The sequence below is a fragment of the Bubalus bubalis genome, chromosome 13 (assembly GCF_019923935.1).
Source record: "Bubalus bubalis isolate 160015118507 breed Murrah chromosome 13, NDDB_SH_1, whole genome shotgun sequence".
Lineage (NCBI taxonomy): Eukaryota > Metazoa > Chordata > Mammalia > Artiodactyla > Bovidae > Bubalus > Bubalus bubalis.
This window is the reverse complement of record NC_059169.1, coordinates 22,789,749-22,811,528: the sequence shown is the minus strand read 5'-3', so window position 1 is coordinate 22,811,528 and position 21,780 is coordinate 22,789,749. Positions and strand designations below refer to the sequence as shown.

The 21,780-nt window shown below is 38.4% G+C and overlaps 1 protein-coding gene and 1 pseudogene across 1 annotated transcript in view; both read left to right on the top strand.

Moving 5' to 3' along the window:
* Window positions 1–21,780, top strand: part of GPC5 (glypican 5) — a 1,547,826-nt gene that overhangs the window by 1,270,378 nt on the left and 255,668 nt on the right. The gene's annotated exons all lie outside the window — the stretch shown is intronic.
* LOC123328967 lies at window positions 7,182–7,909 on the top strand (annotated as a pseudogene).

Genomic DNA, 21,780 nt, shown 5'->3' with positions numbered 1-21,780 from the left:
AAAGAGGTTTTCTGGATCATCCCAGAAATTCTATCATTTGACAAGGGGGACTTACATAATTATTAAATAAGTAGAATAGCAGCTCTAGAATCACAGTCTTGAGAGCGATCCAGTTCAGGGTTCTCAGGAAAAAAGATCTTCCAGTAATCTACTACAAATGCATTTTTAAAAATATTAGTTCATTGGTAATGTTCATATAGAGGTAATATCCAAATTAAATTAAAGATTAAAATAATTAAATAAAACCCAATCAAATTAATTAAAGAAATACAGTGAGGAGAGAGAATAGCAACAAAATCTATCACTTCAAAGTATATGGAAAAGAAGGGAAGGAACTGAAACATGGCCGGATGGATTAGCAATATCAAGAGATGAGAAGCCTTTTACAGTGTGAGAGACTGAAGCGTGTTGGTGGGGAGAAAGTGGGCACTCAGGAAAAAAGGAATGTAAATTCACAGTAGTTGTAAATGCTATAATTTACTGCAAGAGTTGGACTTGTAATGGACAATATCACAAAATGGCTTTCTCTTCCGATAACCACCGAACAAGCTCTGAGACCTATTTATTGCACACCATCCCAGCATCTCACATAGATAGTAGAGCTTCTCTTTTTTCAAGTCTTAAATCACATTCTCATTTTGGAAGGATTAACTATTCCAATCCAGTGTGTTAAATCCAAACTCAGCTAATATAAAATTCCTATTCCACCATTCATTTCTACCTAAGGCTGGGAAACATTTAGTGGGAAAGTGAGGTGGCATTAACTTCTCTTTCTCCTGTCTTTTCTTATTATTCTTTTCTACCCAGTGACTATCACTACGTAGGTCCAGGGAGTGAAACTGGAATAAAGGGAAAAGATAAAGTTTTGCATAACCAAAGTGTTCACATCCTAACAACAGTACCTTATGGTCGAAAGCATATAGCCAAAGCTGACTCTCCCATGGGCTTCTTGAGCTCCTTGGAAACTCACTGCTGACTGAAACCCACTCCTAGCCTCCACTCCCATTCCCAGCCTCCATATCACAGAGGATGTTTATGACTTTGGTCTCAAGTCTTAGCTTCCAGAGATCCAACCCTCTGTTAAGGTCATCTATGATAAAATTCTTGGGTAAAATCTTTAGGAAAGACATTCACTTAGGTTTGTTTTGTGAGGTATACATCTAGCACACAGAAACCATGCTAAGCCTTTGCCTGGACTTTTAGTGAAGTTGAAGCATCTCACTCCTAATGTCATCTTTACTCATTTTCCATTCAAGCTAGTCTCTAATATTTAGGTTTTGTAATACAAGAACTAAGTACAAATCCCTACCTATCATCCACTGGTAGTAATAATAATTGATAATGAGCAAATATATATCAAGCTTGCTATGTATTCTTCCAAAAAGGCCTTTTAGCTGATGTTTTCTATGTTTTCCCTTTGCCCCTTCATGTCTATTCTCCATTCATTTCCAGCTTGCTCTGTGTGCCCTTCCCGTCCTCTGGATTCTGGTTAGGTCAGCTCCACAAGAGGAGGAGATATGTGGGGTAATAGAAGCCATGGGACTTGTTCTCCTCTCTTACCCCTGCCAGATGGCAGGTTGTCAGGAGCGCTGCTCCTCTCTTGAAGGCACACCTCCTTCTGGAAGCCCTCCCCCACAGCTTTGGAGCTCCAGTCCTCTGGGTTCTGAGAACCACTATTCTGTTCCTCCCTTAAGGCTTAGACATGGTAATACTTCCTCTCCATTGCTCATTCCAGATGGTTTCATGTTCCATTTTTCCTTTCCCACAGCCTCTTTCATAACTTTTAAATTGTTCCCTTATTTAAATATTCTTAATTAGCCCTCGAGGTACGTTTTCTATTTCCTATTGGGACCTTCAGTGTTATACTTGGATTAAAGTGAAGAGAAGCACTCCATTCACACCATGTTACTCTCTAGCATTCTGTACTTCCCCATATTCAGATGCTAGCTACTCTTTTTAAAGAAATCATCCTAGTCTTGCAAATCTAACCTGGAAGTGAGTGATGGGCTAATAATGGCAAAATCAGTTTCATAACTTGGAAACTATTTGGCAGAAATGATTTAGTACCTCAATGAGAAAGTGGCAAAAGAGAGAAAAATAAGAGTGACTTTTCAATATCCTGTAAAGCTTTATTGATTGAGGTCTGGAGGAGGAGGAAGGAAAAAAAGGTTCAGGCATGGAAATTGGAGGAATATTTCTTCCCATGAGAAAATAAGAGGCAAAGGACTTATGTGAGAAGGCACAGAACAGATGTTTAGGTGAAAAGCAAGACTGCAGGACAAAATGCTGTCCATAAAAGTTGTGTCCTCTGAGGACTCACCAGCTCAGAGTGAGAAGGAAGTGTAATGAAGACTTGAGAGAGCTAAAAGTATTTAGAACATTTGCTTTGAAGGCTACGTAGGACACACATCAAACAGAGTTAAGTGAAGGAATTGGTAAACAGCTGTGAGAGCTGTGGAAGTTTCTCACCCTACAAAATAACCACTCCCAGATACCCACACACACTTTACAACCTTCTCATATACAGCGTGCTGTAACATTAAAAGTGACTTTAGGCAACAAGTAATTCTCACATTAAAAAAAAAAAAAAACTTTTTAAATAATTTTTAATAGAAATAGTTTATTTTATTTTTTAATTTTTTATTATTTTATTTTATTTTTTAACTTTACAATATTGTATTGGTTTTGCCATATATCAACATGAATCCGCTACAGGTATACACGCACTCCCCATTCCGAACCGTCTTCCCTCCTCCCTCCCCGTACCATCCCTCTGGGTCATCCGAGTGCACCAGCCCCAAGCATCCAGTATCGTGCATCGAACCTGGACTGGTGACTCGTTTCATATATGATATTATACATGTTTCAGTGCCATTCTCCCAAATCATCCCACCCTCTCCCTCTCCCACAGAGTCCAAAACGCTGTTCTAGACATCAGTGTCTCATTTGCTGTAAATTGTGTTTATTTTTGGCTGTGTGGAGTCTTCGCCGCTGCGTGGGCTTTCTCTAGCTGCAGGGGTGGGGCCTGCTCTCGAGTTATGGTGTGAGGGCTTCTCATTGTGGGGGCTTCTCTTGCTGTGGTGCACCGGCCCTGGGGCACGTGGGCTCAACAGTTGTGGTGCACAGGCTTAGTAGCCCTGCGGCCTGTGGGATCTTCCTGGGCTGTAGATCGAACCTGTGTCCTGCAGTAGCAGGCAGATTCTTAACCACTGGGCTATCATGGAAGTCCTTCAACAATTCTTGAAGTATTCTTGTATTTCCAAGTAAATTCAGTGGGTTGTTATGACAAATCCTAAAGTCTACAGTAAGGATCAAACTCTGTTTTCAAATGTGAGATAAAATTTTGGCTAAAAAAGGAAACACGAGCAAGTTTGCATGGTTAGTGTATAGAAACACTTCCTCATTTTAAAAGAGCCGAACAAATTAGTTGATGTTGAGTACTGCAAACTTAGCAACACAATTCTTTTCAGTCATGTCTCCTAGAAAGTTTATTGTTAATAATCAAATTTAAATCCAGTGGAAAATATCCTCAGATCTAGGAAAGCTCTTGAAACTTTGAAACTTTGCCCAAGCTTTTATGTTTGCCATGTCTATTTACACAATTTTCAGTATGAAGTGTATCTAGAACTATGAAGGGTCTGACTGTTTATCTTTCTTGCAAGTCATCCAACCATAGCTTCATGGATGATGGCAGAAATTGAGACTGTTCTCTCATGACAACAGTAGCAAAAAGTGCTGGTAAGACTAGCATCAGTTCTTTAAGACCCAGTTCACACAAGTCAATATGGAGAAGGTCAGCTAACATGCGGACAAAATGGGTTCTAGTAAAGGAGAGGTACCCTGACTTTAGAGTCCCCACGTTTTGTTTTTATATAAAGGAAAGCAAATACACTTGCCTATGCTCAACAATTAGGCACTATCATGATCTTCCAGGCTGTGAACAAATTTGGCCTTTGCTCTGAAATTACACACTGTTTCTTAAGGTTATTCGCTATGCACACATCATCCTTGACAAGATAGTCTAAAGGTCAGTAAAAGTCCCTGCTTGAAAAAGATGCAGAAATGTGAGGAACCCATGAGGAACTGACTTCCAGTAAGAGGTACTTATATTTGACATAAATTTAGATTTCCCTTCTCAAGCATTTAAAACTCCTTATTTGCGTTTAACACACTGCTTGCTTTTTAAATCATAATATGTTCAGAAATTATTAAGCTTTTGATATCCAGTTTCTATTTCTGAGACTGTATCAGTGTGATTTGATAGTATAATGATGTCCACTGAGAATTTAGATTAATTTTAGTATATAATCCAAGGTGTTATCTCAAATAAGTTTACTAAACAAGGCTTTAAAAGAGTTTGATGATATGAATTCCTATATATTAATTAAGCTTTCCCATACAAGGCATTAAGAGTTTGATGATATGAATATGAATTCCCATATTCATGATTTTCATGAATTGAGGTTGTAAATTTTATCTTCCAGGAAGAAATGCATAGCACTGAACTTTCAGGAAAAGAATGCATAATTATAAAATACATATCAGTTGGGATGTGACTATTTTTGGCCACTTAAAAAAAAAAAGGCTGTAGAATATCATTGGGAAATTGTTCTTGGCCACCAAACTTCTGAGTTGAAATTATTTAATGATGACATTCTTTTAGGGAGTGGCTATAAGTAACACATTTTCATGTATAGTGTAAACTCAATATTCCAACTCTACCAAGAGGAGAAGTACGATGATATAGGTCAAAGACAAAAAATTGGGACTACCAATGTGGACTTCAGTGGTAAAGAACAAGTATTTGTCCTAAGGCAACTTCACATTAGGACTGCTCAACTAGCCCCGTGCACACTAACCAAGACCTTACAGGACTGGGTAGGATTCTCTCAGTTGATGTTAAGTCAGGTGTTCTCAGCTTTAGGGAGAAGAATTCTACTTTCCTTAACATTCTTTTTCTCTATTGTTACTGGCTCTTCCTCACTGTTGGGGTGATTAAGACCTAAACGTCAAGGTTAAGTGTAGGTTCAGTTCAGTTCAGTTGCTCAATCATGTCCGACTCTTTGCGACCCCATGGACTGCAGCACACCAGGCCTCCCTGTCCATCACCAACTCCCAGAGTTTACTCAAACTCATGTCCATTGAGTCGGTGATGCCATCCAACCATCTCATCCTCTGTTGTGTAGGTATAGGGCATAAACTATAAGACTTTTGTCCAAAGGGCAGAAGTCCTTGAGATTATAGATGATGTCACTAAGGAGATAAGGGCTAGTTAACCATAACAGACAAGGCTTTAATAGTACACAATCTTTTTCTCTTGTGTCCTTGCTATGTAGCTCTTTCACGTTACATAGAAGAAGCTTGTGTCCACCACAGGGATCAGATCAAGGATTATGGAATTCCAAATCCCTTCTAAGTATCTTTCCATCTCATTGCAGTGAAAATACATTCTGCTTTAATTGTCATCATACAAACTCAATCAAAGTAGATCACTCATGTTTTATAATTAAATAAAACTATTATTTTCTGTAGTTGTAATATTTAAAGATTATGTAGTAATTATCTTGACAAAGTTAAAAAGAAGTTAACAAGTACAAATGCTAAACTATATGGCCAACTGAAGAAAAAGTCTTCAAGAAAAAACCTCCAAGAATAATTTATGAATTTTGTTGAAAATATTGGCATTGAAGGAGGAAGTTTCTTCATCAGGATCCCAATAGAGCAGTCAAAGGAAATGGAGCTCACATTTCAAGATCTCGTGCTGTGGGAGACCCCTAGCAGCATGGAATTTTAAGGATCTGGAAAGTAAGAGGCACAGCCCAGATGAGACAAGGCCAGAGGGACTCCACATGATGTGAAAGATTTTTAAATGAGACAAAAATATGCACTGTGTGCTCTGTGCCATGTTATGAATTGCCTCATTGCTGCTTCCTTAAAACATCTTTCATAAAAGTCCACGTTCACCTTGAATCTCTATCTAGAGCTTGATGCCTTTTTGGATGGGAAGCTGATTTAATGCTGCCTTGGGTGAGAGGTAGCCTAACTGAGGTGTGTTACGTCTAAGTCTACTAATCACATATGGAAATAAGAGGGGAGCAAAACTACCTTACAATATTGATGATTATCACAAAAATATAATATTAATGTATGGTGTTAACTTATACTCACTAGTAGCTTCCATGATTCTTTAATATGCAATAAAATACACAAACAATTTGTAAACAGATTTTAAACTATTTTCTATTCCTTCCACAACATGATCAAATAATAATCCATTATTTCTTCTCCCATTAAATTAAACTTTAAAAAATAATTTTCATTAGTCAAATGGAACTAAATTATCATGCCAATCATAATCAGGATTATTCTGGGATTCTGATTTTTTTTTTAGAAAAGTATCTGTTTTGAATCTCATGCCTTTATTTTCCTCCTCACTACATCACAAGGAGATATGGGTAAAACTGATAAACTATTTTCATGCCATAGAGAAAAACATGGAGCTCTTTTAAGAACAATTATCTTGTCAGATTATTTCCCTTCTAACAGATTGGGTCCAGAAAGCAAGTTTCACCTTTAGCAATTTGAGGAGCAGGAAATACTTCATTTTCCCAGTGAAGATAGCATAGCATTATTTATCATTTCTGCAACAGCATAATTACTCACTCAGCATGGCAGCTACAGTTTACAGAACCATGTTATAGCTTGGGTTTGTTTATTGGTTGCACTTTCCTCAGCTGTCCATCATGTTACATCCCTTAGCCACCGTGCTCTTGGAATAATCAGTGGTCAGGCAAAATGACCTACGTGCAAAGAGCTTCTTTCTTATCATACATTAAGGACAAGAGTACTTCTAAAATGTGTGCTCATATATTCTATTATATGGGACAACCATATTTGCTGCAACTTACAAAATAAAATATGCCATTTCTACCTTCATTAGCAGCAACAGCTCCATGAGCAGGTCATGATGACACGTATTATTAGTTTTGAATTATATAAGAAGGTTCCCTTCTTGTTTTCAGTCTCAACAAATTAAGTCAGGGAACAGTTACAAAGTAGTAATTAGGATTCTTTCAAGTGATACACTAGAATTCGGCTTTAGAATATGTTTTAGAAGGGCGCGACCAACTCCCGGAGGGACGACAGGCTGAGAGAGCGGCACCCCAGCCTGGCGCGGAGCCTGAGCCTGCCGGACGGAAGGCGACCTAGCCGCGGGCTCGGCCTGGACCCCAGCCCGGTCAGCATGGCCGGCCGGACCGTGCGGGCCGAGACCCGGAGCCGGGCCAAGGATGACATCAAGAAGGTGATGGCGACCATGGAGAAGGTCCGGAGATGGGAGAAGCGCTGGGTGACTGTGGGCGACACTTCCCTTCGTATCTTCAAGTGGGTGCCAGTGGTGGACCCCCAGGAGGAGGAGCGCCGGAGGGCAGGTGGAGGGGCAGAGAGATTCCGAGGCCGGGAGCGGAGGGGCAGGGGCGCCAGTCCCCGAGGGGGCGGCCCTCTCATCCTGCTGATCTCAATGATGAGAACAGTAACCAGAGTTTCCATTCAGAAGGCTCCCTGCAGAAGGGCACGGAGCCCAGCCCTGGGGGCACCCTCCAGCCCAGCCGCCCTGTGTCACCTGCTGGACCACCGGAAGGGGTCCCAGAGGATGCTCAGCCCCCACAGCCGGGCCAGGAGAGAGATCCTGGGGGCATACCTGCGGGCAGCACTGATGAACCCCCCATGTTGACCAAGGAGGAGCCTGTTCCAGAATTGTTGGAGGCTGAGGTGAGAGTGGCCACCTGGACTCCCAGGTCTTGGAGGGAGTGGGGAGCTGTGGGGTCGCTAAAAGCTTGAGGGCTGCACTCTTGAGGTCAAGGTGGGAAATATAGGCCTTGGATACAGCTAAAGGCTGGGTTCTTGGGACTGAAAAGAAAAGGGTGTTTTAGAAACAAAATCCTACAGGCTGGATGGGGGCTAACTTGAGACCATTAAAAATATTAAAAGATAAAAAAAAAAAAGAAGAATATGTTTTAGAGCTGAAATGAGCTTTTAAAAAGATATCTGTTCTATCTCTCCTTTCCTATCAGTGTCTGCCTCCCCCTCTTGCAGCCTGCCCTAAGTGTTTAGGCAGTTCTGAAATAGCACAAATGAATTCCAATCATTGGCATATATTGTCTTCCAAGACAGTGTATTGTTCTTTTTGACACTTTCTAGTACAACACTGGTGAGGTAGACTGAAGTTTCCAGATTGGAGATGTTGAATGCTGCCTATTTTTGAATTATTTTAAGCCCTAGACAATCTCCTCTCAGCCTCAGCCTGACATCTCTGCCACTTACCCAATACTAAAGAGAGAAGGGACCACAACTAAATTATCTTCATCACCTGAAAATCACTTAGAAACTACTGAGGATGTCTTATTTTCAGTTCTTAAGATTCAGTCCCATTTTTATCTGATGACTGTCTTTTCTGGTGTTAATGTGCTCCCAGCATGGTTGTGATTCAAATTGACCCTATCTGAAATGATGAGCTTGGTTTGGGGCCCCCTTTATCACTGAATATCACCTTAAAAGGAGGTTGGACTTCCGTCTGCCTTGTCCAAGTAGTCAAATCTCCATCTCCAATTCCAAGTTGAGAATCTTATTGGCCTGGCAAATACTGGGCTAACCCGCAGCTCCTGCCATTTTTTTTTTTTCAAACTTCCATAGACTCCTCATGGAACAAGGAAGACTTCTGAAAATGTCTCCACGTCCTAAGAGGACTTCAAGGAGTCAGAAAGTGGTGGGAATACTTGCCCATCTCCCTTTCAGTTGTACTCTATCAGATTCACCTCAAGCCTTATTGTTGCACACCCTCCTGCCAACAACAGGCACACAATCTCAATTTCAGTAAGCTGTGGGAAAGATTTCTTCTCCCACTGTTGCTAGAACAGATTGGTCTTTCAGCACATGGAAGAGTAGTCAGGGAATGAGATGCTAGGATTCTCTTCCATGAGATCTCTGGATTTTTAACCAGGGGACCCTAAGTGCTCCCTTACCTGGTTCTGGAAGTGATAACTTATATTCATTTCTGTTGACCAAAAGTGAATTATGGTAGACACAGATACTTCATTCTCATTAAGCTAGTGCAATTGATTGGAAGCAGACAAGGGCATGGCTGGTTGGGGAGGCAGGGTGATTTGGCTTCTTCCTGGTGAGGTTTAGTTAGGGGCTATCATGTCCCAACTGCTTCTAACCAACTCTGTTCTGTATAGAGTATTGAGGGATTTGTACATTCCTTCTTAGCTCTGGTCCTGGCCCCTAATTTGTATACTGAACTTCAACCTGGTACATATAAAACATGGTGATTTAGCTTGTGATATGACAAATAAGTCTAGGAAAGCAGAAAAATCTAAGATGGCAGTTAAGAATGTATGGGAACATTGTTGAATGCATAGTTATGAGGATCACAAAGATACCAATAATATAAATAATGAAACGTGGACCACCTAAAGAGGTGTCAGCAATGATTCTATTCTATTTTCCCCCAATTTTAAATATATATATATATATATATATATATTTTGCCCTTAGACAAATGGTACCTGTGACTGATGTTTAGGGAAATGTGCGATTAGAAAGTGCACAAGTTGTAAGTACCAAAAAATAACAGAACTGCATTCATAGCAAATAATGACAATACAATGCAGGGATTGGTGATTTTTCTGTAATTAAAATTCTTGAAAGATAGGTATTTGTATCTTTAAATACTTGAAGACAGGTCCTAAGAGAAACCTGTGAGAGAAACAGCAATAGAAAATACAGTTGTAAAGCCATTGGAGCAAGAGATGTGTTTATTGTAGTGAAATATCTTCAGGAGACTTTTAATTTTTGTTTGATATTTGAATAAAGACAGATCAAAAGGGCAAGCATTTACATACTTTAAGTGGAAAATAGAATGTATGAGACTACTACAGAATGGGAAAGAGCGATTGGAAGATTAAAAAAAAATAATAGGTATTACTAGCACAGCTAGCATTTAATGAGCAATTATTATGTGCAATGCATTCTAAGTCATCTTGAGCGTATTAACATGTTTAAGCTGAAAACACTTTTAATGATACCAAGGCAGAAACTGAAGAGAAAGAATTGACTGTATAATACAAGACTAAACGATTATGTAATTACAAGTATGTTCCTTAGTCTCTTTAAAAAGATAATCTAAACCTACACTAGAAAAATAAGATATTTCTGTAAATATTTTATGGGCATATTATTAATATCATATTTTACTTTTCAGCTTAATTGAAATGGATGTTGGGCAAAACATCTTTTTCATGAGAAACTTATTAATACATCTTAAAATTAAGGAAATACTTTGATTATACTAAATTAAAATATGTGAGATGACCACATTTCTTATAATAACAGTGGAGACATTAGAACATTACAGAAACATGATTCTATTACCAAAAACAATTTGAACACTTCAGCTATATGCCAAAAGGATGGGTGGACACAGGTGTCTCAATTCGTCCCAGCCAAACCGTTACAAAACAATATTATACATCAATATACCTACCCTCTGATATGGGAGAACTGCACCTAATTTCTCTGTTTATGACAAAAGTCCAGTAGTCAATAATTAAACATGTGATGGACGCTCCCTTAGACATCTGGGATATGCCATCTAAAGTTTTCTTTAAATATTGAGGACCAAACATCATTTTTGAATATGAAAATCACCATATATTTGAAATATAAAAGAGTATGTTTATAATATTTAGTGTACTATCTATGAGATTTTCACAAACTCGGTTGATCTTTCACTAATTTTCTCTTTAAATACAGATAATAATACTTTACATTAGAAGGTTGGTGAGAGAACCAAATGATAAATGCTTATCCACCTGTTATTAATATCAAAGGAGGTATTATTTATCTCATGAAGAAAATTGTAATTTTTTCTTATTCTTCTATTCCAAAAAGTAACAGTAAATTTCTACTCATGAAATCAAATATGTTATGTGCTTTCACAACTTCACATGAGCTCTTTCCATTTCCAGACAGCCAGGGTTTATTTTTCTTTCTCAATTGAGTCTAAAATTAAATGGAATAAAATTTAAAAGGTGACATCATATCAAGGAGAACATACTAGGTATGTCATAACTGTAAAATTCATCCACACATGCATTTGTTTTGAGAAAAAAGATCATGTGTGACTCCTAGACACCTGGAAGATGATATCACAAATGTAATACATCCTTCTCTGTCTGTCTGTCTGCAATAACATTCGAAGGTGTTGGTTGACACTTTCAAATGTCAAAGGAAGGAGAGAATAAAAACCTTACAAGGATGAAATATGACTTGATTTCCTTAGGATTTTGATTCCTGATTAAGTACAAGTAAAGCAATCTTCCCTCCAGATAAACTAAGCTGGCATAACAGAGAAGAAAGTTAACATCTATTGCTGAGCTTGAGAAAGAACAAATATTTATATGTGAAAATGAAAGCATAAGAAGATTACAAACTCTCTCTTTTTGTAATGAAATAAAATCATGCCCTTCTTTTTCCTGTGTAGTAGTAGCACTTTGGCTAATTTGTAGAATGTATATAACAGTGTCTGAATTCTAATTCTAAATTTGGCAGTTAAGCTCAGATAAACTTGAGGTAAATTTCAGAGCCACATTTTGGTATTAATTTTTTAATAACTGAAACATCTTCAAAATCTTTTTTTCCTTCTAAACATACTTTCCGAGTTTTTTTTTTTTTTAATAAATTTAGCTTTTGACCCTAAAGTGCAAATTAACTGTGACATTACCAGTAACATTTCATTCTTTTGGAGAAGAAAATCTAAATTTCTACTAAAATATGTGTATATATGATACACATATTTCTCCATATATATTCCATATATGCATATATATTATGTACATATATACTAGTCTATTTCAGCTCTGTTTTATTGATCTGCAAATATATAAATCTCTGTCTTGTTGATCTATAAACAAATGCACTAAGAAAAAATGTTTTAGTTACTAGTAGTTTATAAATTGTTTTAATATCAGGTAAAGCAGGTAAACAAGTCATATTACTTTTACTTTTCAGATATATCCTATTCCTGCATTTTTGCTCTCTGATAAAAAGTTAAAAATCAGATTATCTGAGTCAAAGAAGCAAAGATATAAACTGACATTTAATTTAGATCATGATAAATGTATAAATCTTTAAAACATTGACTTTTTTCAGTATTTATTTTTATATGTATAAAAAGATATGCTATTTATCCTTAGTTTGGTATTACAAGTTTTAAATTTAAGATGTTAAATTTTCTGACTGGTTAGTTATTTCTAGACTTTTATACTTGAAAAAGGCTTATTTTGATAAGAACATGTAACATAAGATATACTCAGTTAACAAATTTTAAGTGTTCCTTGCAGTAGTTAACTATAGACAAATGTACATCAGATCTCTAGAAATTAATCATCTTGCATAATTGAGACTTTGTATTCATTGATTAGCAACTCCCCATTTTCCCCTCTCTGCCTGGTAACCACCATTTCCTACTTCCTGAATCTATAAGCTTGACTATTTGATACCTCATATAAGTGGAATTATGCAGGATTTGTCTGGCATAGTTTCTAGCTCTCTTGTTTTTCAGTTGCTCAATCATGTCCGACTCTTTGCAACCCCATTGACTGCAGCACGTCAGCCTTCCCTGTCTGTCACTATTTCCCAGAGTTTGCTAAAGCTCATGTCCATTGAGTCGGTGATGCCATTCAACCATCTCATCTGCTGTTGCTCTCTTCTCCTCCTGCCTTTACTCTTTCCCAGCATCAGGTCTTTTCCAGGGAGTCATCTCTTCACATCAGGTGGCCAAAGTATTGGATCTTTAACTTGAGGATCAGACCTTCCAATGGATATTAAGTGTTGATTTCCTTTAGGATCCACTGGTTTGATTTCCTTGCAGTCCAAGGAGACTCTCCTGCAGTCCACGGACTCTCCTGCACCACAACTTCTTCAACACTCAGCCTTCTTTATGGTCCAACTCTCAAATCTGTATATGATGACTAGAAAAAACAGTTTGACTGTATGGACCTTTTTTGGCAAAGTGATGTCTCTCCTTTTTAATATGCTATCTAGGTTTGTCATAGCTTTCCTTCCAAGGAGCAAGCATCTTTTAATATTATGGCTGCAGTCACCATCCACAGTGATTTTGGAGCCAAGAAAATAAAATCTGCCCCTGTTTCCACATTTCCCCATCTATTTGCCATGAAGTGATTGGACCAGAAGCCATGATCTTAGTTTTCTGAATGTTGAATTTTGAGACAGCTTTTTCACTCTGCTCTTTCACCCTCATCAAGAGGCTCTTTAGTTCCTCTTTGTTTTCTGCTACTAGAGTGGTATCATCTGCATATCTGAGGTTGTTGATATTTCTCCTGGCAATCTTGATTCCAGTTTTTGCTTCATCCATCACAGCATTTTTCATGATATAATCTGCATATAATTTAAATAAGCAGGATGACAATATGTAGCCTAGACATACTCCTTTCCCAATTTTGAACCAGTCTGTTGTTCCATATCCGGTTTTAACTGTTGCTTCTTGGGCTGCATACAGGTTTCTCAGAAGGCAGGTAAGATAGTTTGCTATTCACATCTCTTAAAGAATTTTCCACAGTGTGTTGTGATCCACACAGTGAAAGGCTTTAGCATAGTCCATGAAGTAGAAGTAGGTGTTTTTCTGGAAATCTCTTGCCTTTTCTATGATCCAGTGGATGTTGGCACCTTGATCTCTGGTTCCTCTGTGTTTTCTAAATCCAGCATGTATGTCTGGAAGTTCTCGGTTCATGTACTGTTCTAGTGCTCTGTGTCTAGCTTATTTCACTTTGAAGAATCTCAAGGATACTATACTATGTTGTTTCAAATTGAATTGCTCAATTCAATTTGCTAATATTTTACTTAGTGTCATTTTACACCAATTATCAGCCTCCGTTGTCAGGTTTTAAAGCAATGTCAGGCTGACATCATAAAAAGAATCTCAAGGTTGTTTTCTCTGCAAATGTTCTGAAAAATTTTAATTGTCAAGAGAATTAACTGTTCTTCAAAGTTTGAACAGATTTAATTTAAAACATTGGTAAGCTTTGGTAACCTTCTCGAGTAGGAGAATTAAGGAAGATAAGGAGGTGATGCCTTTAGACTCTAGATATCATTCTCGCTTAAATATTTTATCTGTATCCCTTGGTCCTCCTGGCATTTGCTTGGTTCAAGGGTATTTTCTTATAATAACTATTTGATTTTTCCACTAATTTATTTTTATTTCTTTTTTTCTAGAATCACTTAATTTTGTACCTAGGATGTATACTTTTATTCCTCCATATATGTCATTTTCTTTTGCATCTGTTTTAATCGCTTTGCCGCCTCCTTTGGAATCTGAGTAGGACTCTCAAGTTTGCATTTTCCGCCACTGAGTATTATAAAGCTTCAGTTCTCCTCCTCCTTACTTCTAGTATAGTGTTTAATCTCTTTTATTATATGTGAAGTATCCTTAAAATGCTCCCTTAATTCAGCTAACTCTTTGGGACCTGGTAATTAGTCAGAAAAAAAATTAGTTGCTGTATCGTATATTTTACACTTTATATTATATTTTCATTCTTAAATATTTTAACACAGTAAAATATTTTTTATGAAATTTATATGCATATCTCATATTTTATTGAAAAAAGAAACCTTTTTGTTACCTTTTCCTGTATGTGCCTATTACATTGTTAAACATTTAAAAAATTTATAAGCTATTGTTTGTATACACATATACACTAATCTTTAAATAAGACAAAATCTAAAAGAAAAAAAAAGACAAGATCTGTATTCTCTTGATTTCCTATAAGTAGGCGTGTGTAAATTTCTCTCCGTTCCTTCTCTGTCAATTGGAGCCTTCTTGACTTCCTATGGAGTTACATCCTGATAAAACCATGGTATGTTGAAAACATAGTTAATGCATTTAGCTTACTGAATATCATAGCTTAGCCTAGTTTACCTTAAATGTGCTCAGAACATTTACATTAGCCTAGAGTTGGGCAAAACCGTCTAGCACAAAGCTTAATTTATAAAAAAGAGTTGGCTATCTTACATAATTTATTGAAAACTGGTACTAAACATGAAAAACAGAATGGTTATATCTGGTGATTTTCCCTCATGGTTGTGTGACAGACTCGGAACTGTGCTCAATGCCACTTCCCAGTATCAGGAAAGGCTATCAGAGCTAATATCCCTAGATGAGGAAAATATCAAAATTTAACATTTGAAATATAGATTCTATTGAACTTTGTTAAGGCTTTTGCACCTTACCAAACCCAAAAAGATCATATTGAACCATCCTAAGTCAGAGACCATCTATGTTGGCAGAATTCTCAACTAACATAGGTTGAAGACTCCTTGATAGACCCAGGCTTTAATCAATTTTAGGTATTTAGGATGATGCAAGCCTTTGCCAAGCTTAGCTCTTTTCTTCTGTCAAGTTTACTTTCCTAGTAAAGGTCCTTCTCATTTATTTGCACTTTCAAAGTATATTGAACTTTTTGGAATACAAGGACCAGAACAGGTACAGATATGAAGGAGCTAATGGCCAATTTGAAGGGATGAAATGACCATGACCATTTTTAAGTCAGGTCTTGTCCATAGGTCATGGTCAGCAATGACCAAGAAAATTGGAGATGGCCTATGAAATAGAATGGGTTAATGAAAATGTCATTTACTCCTCTTTTACCAAAATACTTTACTGTCCTACTTGGGCACTGAATTTGTCTTTTTTATTTTAATTAACCTTAGTACTGGAGTCTGGACAAATATTAACCAGTATTCCTAGCTGTGGTATTATAGACAATATATCCTTGTGCTTTAATGAGAACACTAAGCATTAGTAAGAAATTATGTAATAAAATCTGTTAAATGTTTATTGTATATGCAACAGATATATAAAATGAATTGGCATAATGAAAATTTTTCTTGTTAACATGAGACACATTGCTGTAAATAATCATCTTTGTCTTGGATTGCAATACAGAAATACACACACACACACACACACACACACACACACACATATATAGGACCTATCTGTGCTTAGGTGTGCTTTCTCTATTTTGTTTTCCTGGCCTTCTTGTCAAGATGTCATTGATTACTTCACACCGCTGAGAATATAACTGACTTTAGCAGTTCTTTCCCTGATTCTAATCTGTTTTGAAGCAGAAGCAGAGTATTAGTTTGGCTGAGATTCAGCGCCACCCTGAGTATTGTGTTAAGTGAGGGTCAAAAGTCTTTGAAAATGGACTAGAGGCCTTATTTACGGAAAAAGAATAAAAGCCTTAATTTCATCAATTTTCCATACTTTTATACTTACCACTATAGTTTAGACTCTTCAAGTTTGGTTGTTAGATAAAATATTACTATAGACCAGACTTACAGGCTTCCCTGGTAGCTCAGCTGGTAAAGAATCTGCCTGCAATGCAGGAGACCTGGGTTCAATTCTTGGGTCAGGAAGATCCCTTAGAGAAGGGATAGGCTACCCACTCCAGTATTCTTGGGCTTCCTTGGTGACTCAGCTGGTAAAGAATCTGCCCATAATGTGGGAGACCTGGGTTTGACCTCTGGGTTGGGAAGATCCACTGGAGAAGAAAATAGCTATCCACTCCAATATACTGGCCTGGAGTGGAGTCACAAAGAGTCAGACATGACTGAGCGATGTTTCACAAACTTAAACATGTAGCCCAGATCTCTGTGTTCCATGCTAATGGAAGGAACTGTATCTTATTTACCCTTCTCTTTCTAGCTCCTAGCAAAGTTCATGGCATACGATAGGGATTCGTTGAATATTAACTTGAACCAAAGTACTGATTATCTATCCCCTTTTCATATCCCACATGCATTTGAAACTCAGTAGGTGCAATGGCACCCCACTCCAGTACTCTTGCCTGGAAACTCCCATGGATGGAGGAGCCTGGTAGGCTATAGTCCATGGGGTCGCAAAGAGTCGGACATGACTGAGCGACTTCACTTTCACTTTTCACTTTCATGCATTGGAGAAGGAAATGGCAACCCATTCTGGTGCTCTTGCCTGGAGAATCCCAGGAACGGCAGAGCCTGGTGGGCTTCCATCTATGGGGTTGCATAGAGTCAGACACAACTGAAGCAGCTTAGCAGCAGCAGCAGGTGAAAAACTAAATCTGTCATCCCACCCTTGTTTTCTAGTCAGTTTGGTTTTTCTCCTCCTGTGTTTCCAATTTTAATAAGTAGTTCAGACCCTCACCCATTTACACAGGCCAAGAACCTCAGAGTCAATTTGTGTTTCTCTTTTCCCTTCACTCCTGATAACTAATTGATAACCAGGTCTTGTCTATTTTCTTCTCCTAAATAGCTCTTGAGTCCATGACCTCCTCTCTACTCTCACGGTCCTGTCTTGGTCAACACCTTCATAATTCTTAATGTCTCCAAAATAGTTCTGTCCCTTCCAATTTATTTTATATATTCCTGCCCCAAATTATTTTTTTCAAATAAAAATCTGATCATTAGATTTGCTCAAAGTTAAATTTATCTCTCGTTGCCAAAGTTGAGAATTCAGGGAGGACAAGGAAGCTGGAATTGACAGGGCAGAATAACTGAGAAAATAAAAATCATACAAAGAGAGAACTTCAGAGATTTGTAGGGAATATTCCTTGAATATTTATCATAATATTGATCAACACCTGTGCTTGAGGAATCAACCCAAGACCAAGGAAAGAACCACTGGGATGAAGAAAGTAGAACAAGACTCACAGCTCACTCAAGGCCATGAGTAGTTTGTGTTTCTACTAGTAAAGTAAAGTCGCTCAGTCATGTCAGATTCTTTGCGACCCCATGGACTGTAGCCTGCACCAGGCTTCTCAGTCCATGGGATTTTCCAGACAAGAGTACTGGAGTGGCTTGCCATTAACCAGGGGGAAAAACCCTTGAATCAGGTAGGATACCCTGAAGGGTACTGTCTCACTAGTTGAAAAAATTCTACCTAGATTAAGAGCTGTTCTGGTTCCACCAAGAAATGCTTTAAAAGTGTTAGTGAAAGTGTTAGTTGCTCAGCTGTGTTCAATTCTTTGCGACCCTATGGACTGTAACCCACCAGACTCCTCTGTCCATGAAATTCTCCAGGCAAAAATACTAGAGTGGGTTGCCATTCCCTTCTCCAGGAGATCTTCCCAACCCAAGGATTGAACCCTGGTCTCCTGCAATGCAGGCAGGTTTTTTACTGTATGATAATTGGATTTCCCCAAAGGAGAAGAGAAAGAGTTTCAGAAAATGCTATTTGAAAGAATAATTACTAAATATCTTATATATTTGGTAAACTAAACTCTCTTTGGTCCAGTGAATGTCCAAAGTCCCATCTTTTCTTGAACTTGCTACTGAACTGAGAATTGTTAAGAGGCAAGTTCACATGGAATAAGTGAGAGCAAAGGAAATTTTCTGTTGATGAGTCTACAGGAGATGGCTAGGAAGAGTACCAAATCCTCATGGAGTGAAGTGCTGAAGGGAGTGATTGCTGCTGCTGCTGCTGCTGCTAAGTCGCTTCAGTCATGTCCGACTCTGTGCAACCCCATACACGGCAGCCCACCAGGCTCCCCCATCCCTGGGATTCTCCAGGCAAGAATTCTGGAGTGGGTTGCCATTTCCTCCTCTAATGCATGAAAGTGAAAAGTGAAAGTGAAGTCGCTCAGTCGTGTCCGACTTGTAGCGACCCCATGGGCTGCAGCCCACCAGGATCCTCCATCCATGGGATTTTCCAGGCAAGAGTACTGGAGTGGGGTGCCATTGCCTTCTCCAGGGAGTGATTAGCTGGTTGCAAAGTTTGAACACCATGACACCCAAGATGGTTCTATCAAGGATAACCCACCCACCTGGCAGCAGTCCGGGGATTCACAGCATCTTCTAAGTATCCTCCCCTGAAAAATGATCAGCTTCTTGCTTTTTTTGTATTTCTCTTCTTCCAGATATTTTTTGTCTCTCTTTGAAATCTATGAAAACTTTTCTTCTTTCTTATATCTACTTATGAATTACTGTCCTCTGAGGGTTAAAACTTCCATAAAACAGAGGTCGATAGTACCTGAGCAATTTATTTCTTAGCGACCATTACCACCCACTCTGGTCCATAGCTAGAGCAAGGCCCATGGGATGGCCACTTATTAACTCAGTTGAAAGAGGAGACAATAGGGAAAGTATTCATGGAGAAAACTTTATATCTCAGCAATTTATAGACACAAAAGGCATGAAATTCTGACTTTCTGTAATTCTCTGTTAGTCTTTTATTATAAACCAGTGATTACAGTATTTGGCCATCCTTTTTCATTATGTAAGTTTTGAGTATAAATAGGTGGAAAATGAATGTGTTAGTTACTCAGTTGGGTAAGACTCTTTGCAACTCCATGGACTGTAGCCCACCAGGCTCCTATGTCCATGGAATTCTCCAGGCAAGAATACTGGAGTGGATAGCCATTCCAGGGGATCTTTTCCAGGGGATCTTCCTAACTCAGGGATTGAACATGGGTCTCCTGTATTGCAGGCAGATTCCTTACCATCTGAGTCACCAGGGAATCCCACAAATAGGTAGATAAATAGGTAGAAGACAGTTAAAAAAATATCAGGTTACATGTTGTGTAACATCTTGCACCATAGATCACTATGTTTTTTCTTAATATGTTCAGTAAGACATTTTAGATGAAGGGCATAGAAATTACAGAGTAACACCATCCACAGAATCAAATGTATTGAGCATTATCTCCAAAAGATTTTAGAAATAATCTTGTCACAACTTATCAGCCACTAAATTCAGTGATGAACATGAAACAGCTTTTTGTTCCATTATTATCTTATTTTCTTTGATAATGCTGATCATGAAAGAATAGACTTTATTGTAAAGAGTATCAGAAAAAAAGTATGAAATCTTCTTTTGTCCCATTGGAGCTAAGCCATATTTCCCACCTTTTCTGTTCATGCTAAAGATAAAATGAAAAATCAAATGACCTTCTAAAGTGGTTTTTAAAAGAACTCTATCACAGATGCTGCGAAATCCTGCCTGATTTAGGTCCTGTGAGTACCTGGCTCTCTTGAGATGGCAAATGCATTGCTTACAGAACAGCACACTATTCAAGTTTGTCTATGGAGTCTCATTTATCACAGTGATCTGTGGGCATGATAACATAATCTGTATACAGTGTTCATTTTTCTCTGGGGTGGTCTGGGCATTTTTAAGCCAGTTACTCAAAGATCATCCCTTCAGTCCTTTCTTACAATTTTTACTTCCAGAACTTACTGAGCACAGACTGTATTTTGCACCTGGGTGGGGAATCCTCTAGGACCTAGTAAAATCCAGGAGGCATTGTAAAGCAAATGGGTGCAGATGGTAAACATCTGAACAGAAAACATTAAAGATAAAAATGGGCAAAGTATATGTTTAAGGTCCAGAAGTAAAATGCTGCCAAGATTTCTTTCTTCTACTCACTGCTTCCAGAAATGATGCTATAAAAAATCATGAGAGCTTCCCTCTCTTACAGTTCTCATTGCTGTTCTCACTGAAATAGGGACCCTGAGATCAACTATGTAGCTAAGGAGACAGATAAGAGTTTGAATCTGAGACAGATATATCCCCCTACCTCTGTCTACAGAAAAAAGCATTGAAATGCTAGTCAGTCAGTTCAGTCGCTCAGTCGTGTCCAACTCTTTGAGACCCCATGAATCACAGCACGCCAGGCCTCCCTGTCCATCACCATCTCCTGGAGTTCACTCAAACTCATGTCCATCGAGTTGGTGATGCCATCCAGCCATCTCATCCTCTGTTGTTCCTTTTCTTCCTGCCTCCAATCCCTCCCAGCATCAGAGTCTTTTCCAATGAGTCAACTCTTCGCATGAGGTGGCCAAAGTACTGGAGTTTCAGCTTTAGTATCATTCCTTCCAAAGAAATCCCAGGGCTGATCTCCTTCAGAATGGACTGGTTGGATCTCCTTGCAGTCCAAGGGACTCTCAAGAGTCTTCTCCAACACCACACTTCAAAAGCATCAATTCTTCGGTGCTCAGCTTTCTTCATGGCCCAACTCTCACATCCATACATGACCACTGGAAAAACCGTAGCCTTGACTAGATGGACCTTTGTTGGCAAAGTAATGTCTCTGCTTTTCAATATGCTATCTAGGTTAGTCATAACTTTTCTTCCAAGGAGAAAGTGTCTTTTAATTTCATGTCTCTAGTTTCCATTTGCAGTGATTTTGGAGCCCAAAAAAATAAAGTCTGACACTGTTTCCACTGTTTCCCTATCTATTTCCCATGAAATGATGGGACCAGATGCCATGATCTTCATTTTCTGAATGTTGAGCTTTAAGCCAACTTTTTCACTCTCCTCTTTCACTTCATCAAAAGGCTTTTTAGTTCCTCTTCACTTTCTGCCATAAGGGTGGTGTCATCTGCATATCTGAGGTTATTGATATTTCTCCAGACAATCTGGATTCCAGCTTGTGCTTCTTCCAGTCCAGCGTTTCTCATGATGTACTCTACATAGAAGTTCAATAAGCAGAGTGACAGTATACAGCCTTGACGTACTCCTTTTCCTATTTAGAACCAGTCTGTTGTTCCATGTCCAGTTCTAAATGTTGCTTCCTCACCTGCATATAGGTTTCTCAAGAGGCAGGTCAGGTGGTCTGGTATTCCCATCTGTTTCAGAAGTTTCCACAGTTTATTGTGATCCACACAGTCAAAGGCTTGGCATAGTCAATAAAGCAGAAATAGATGCTTTTCTGGAACTCTCTT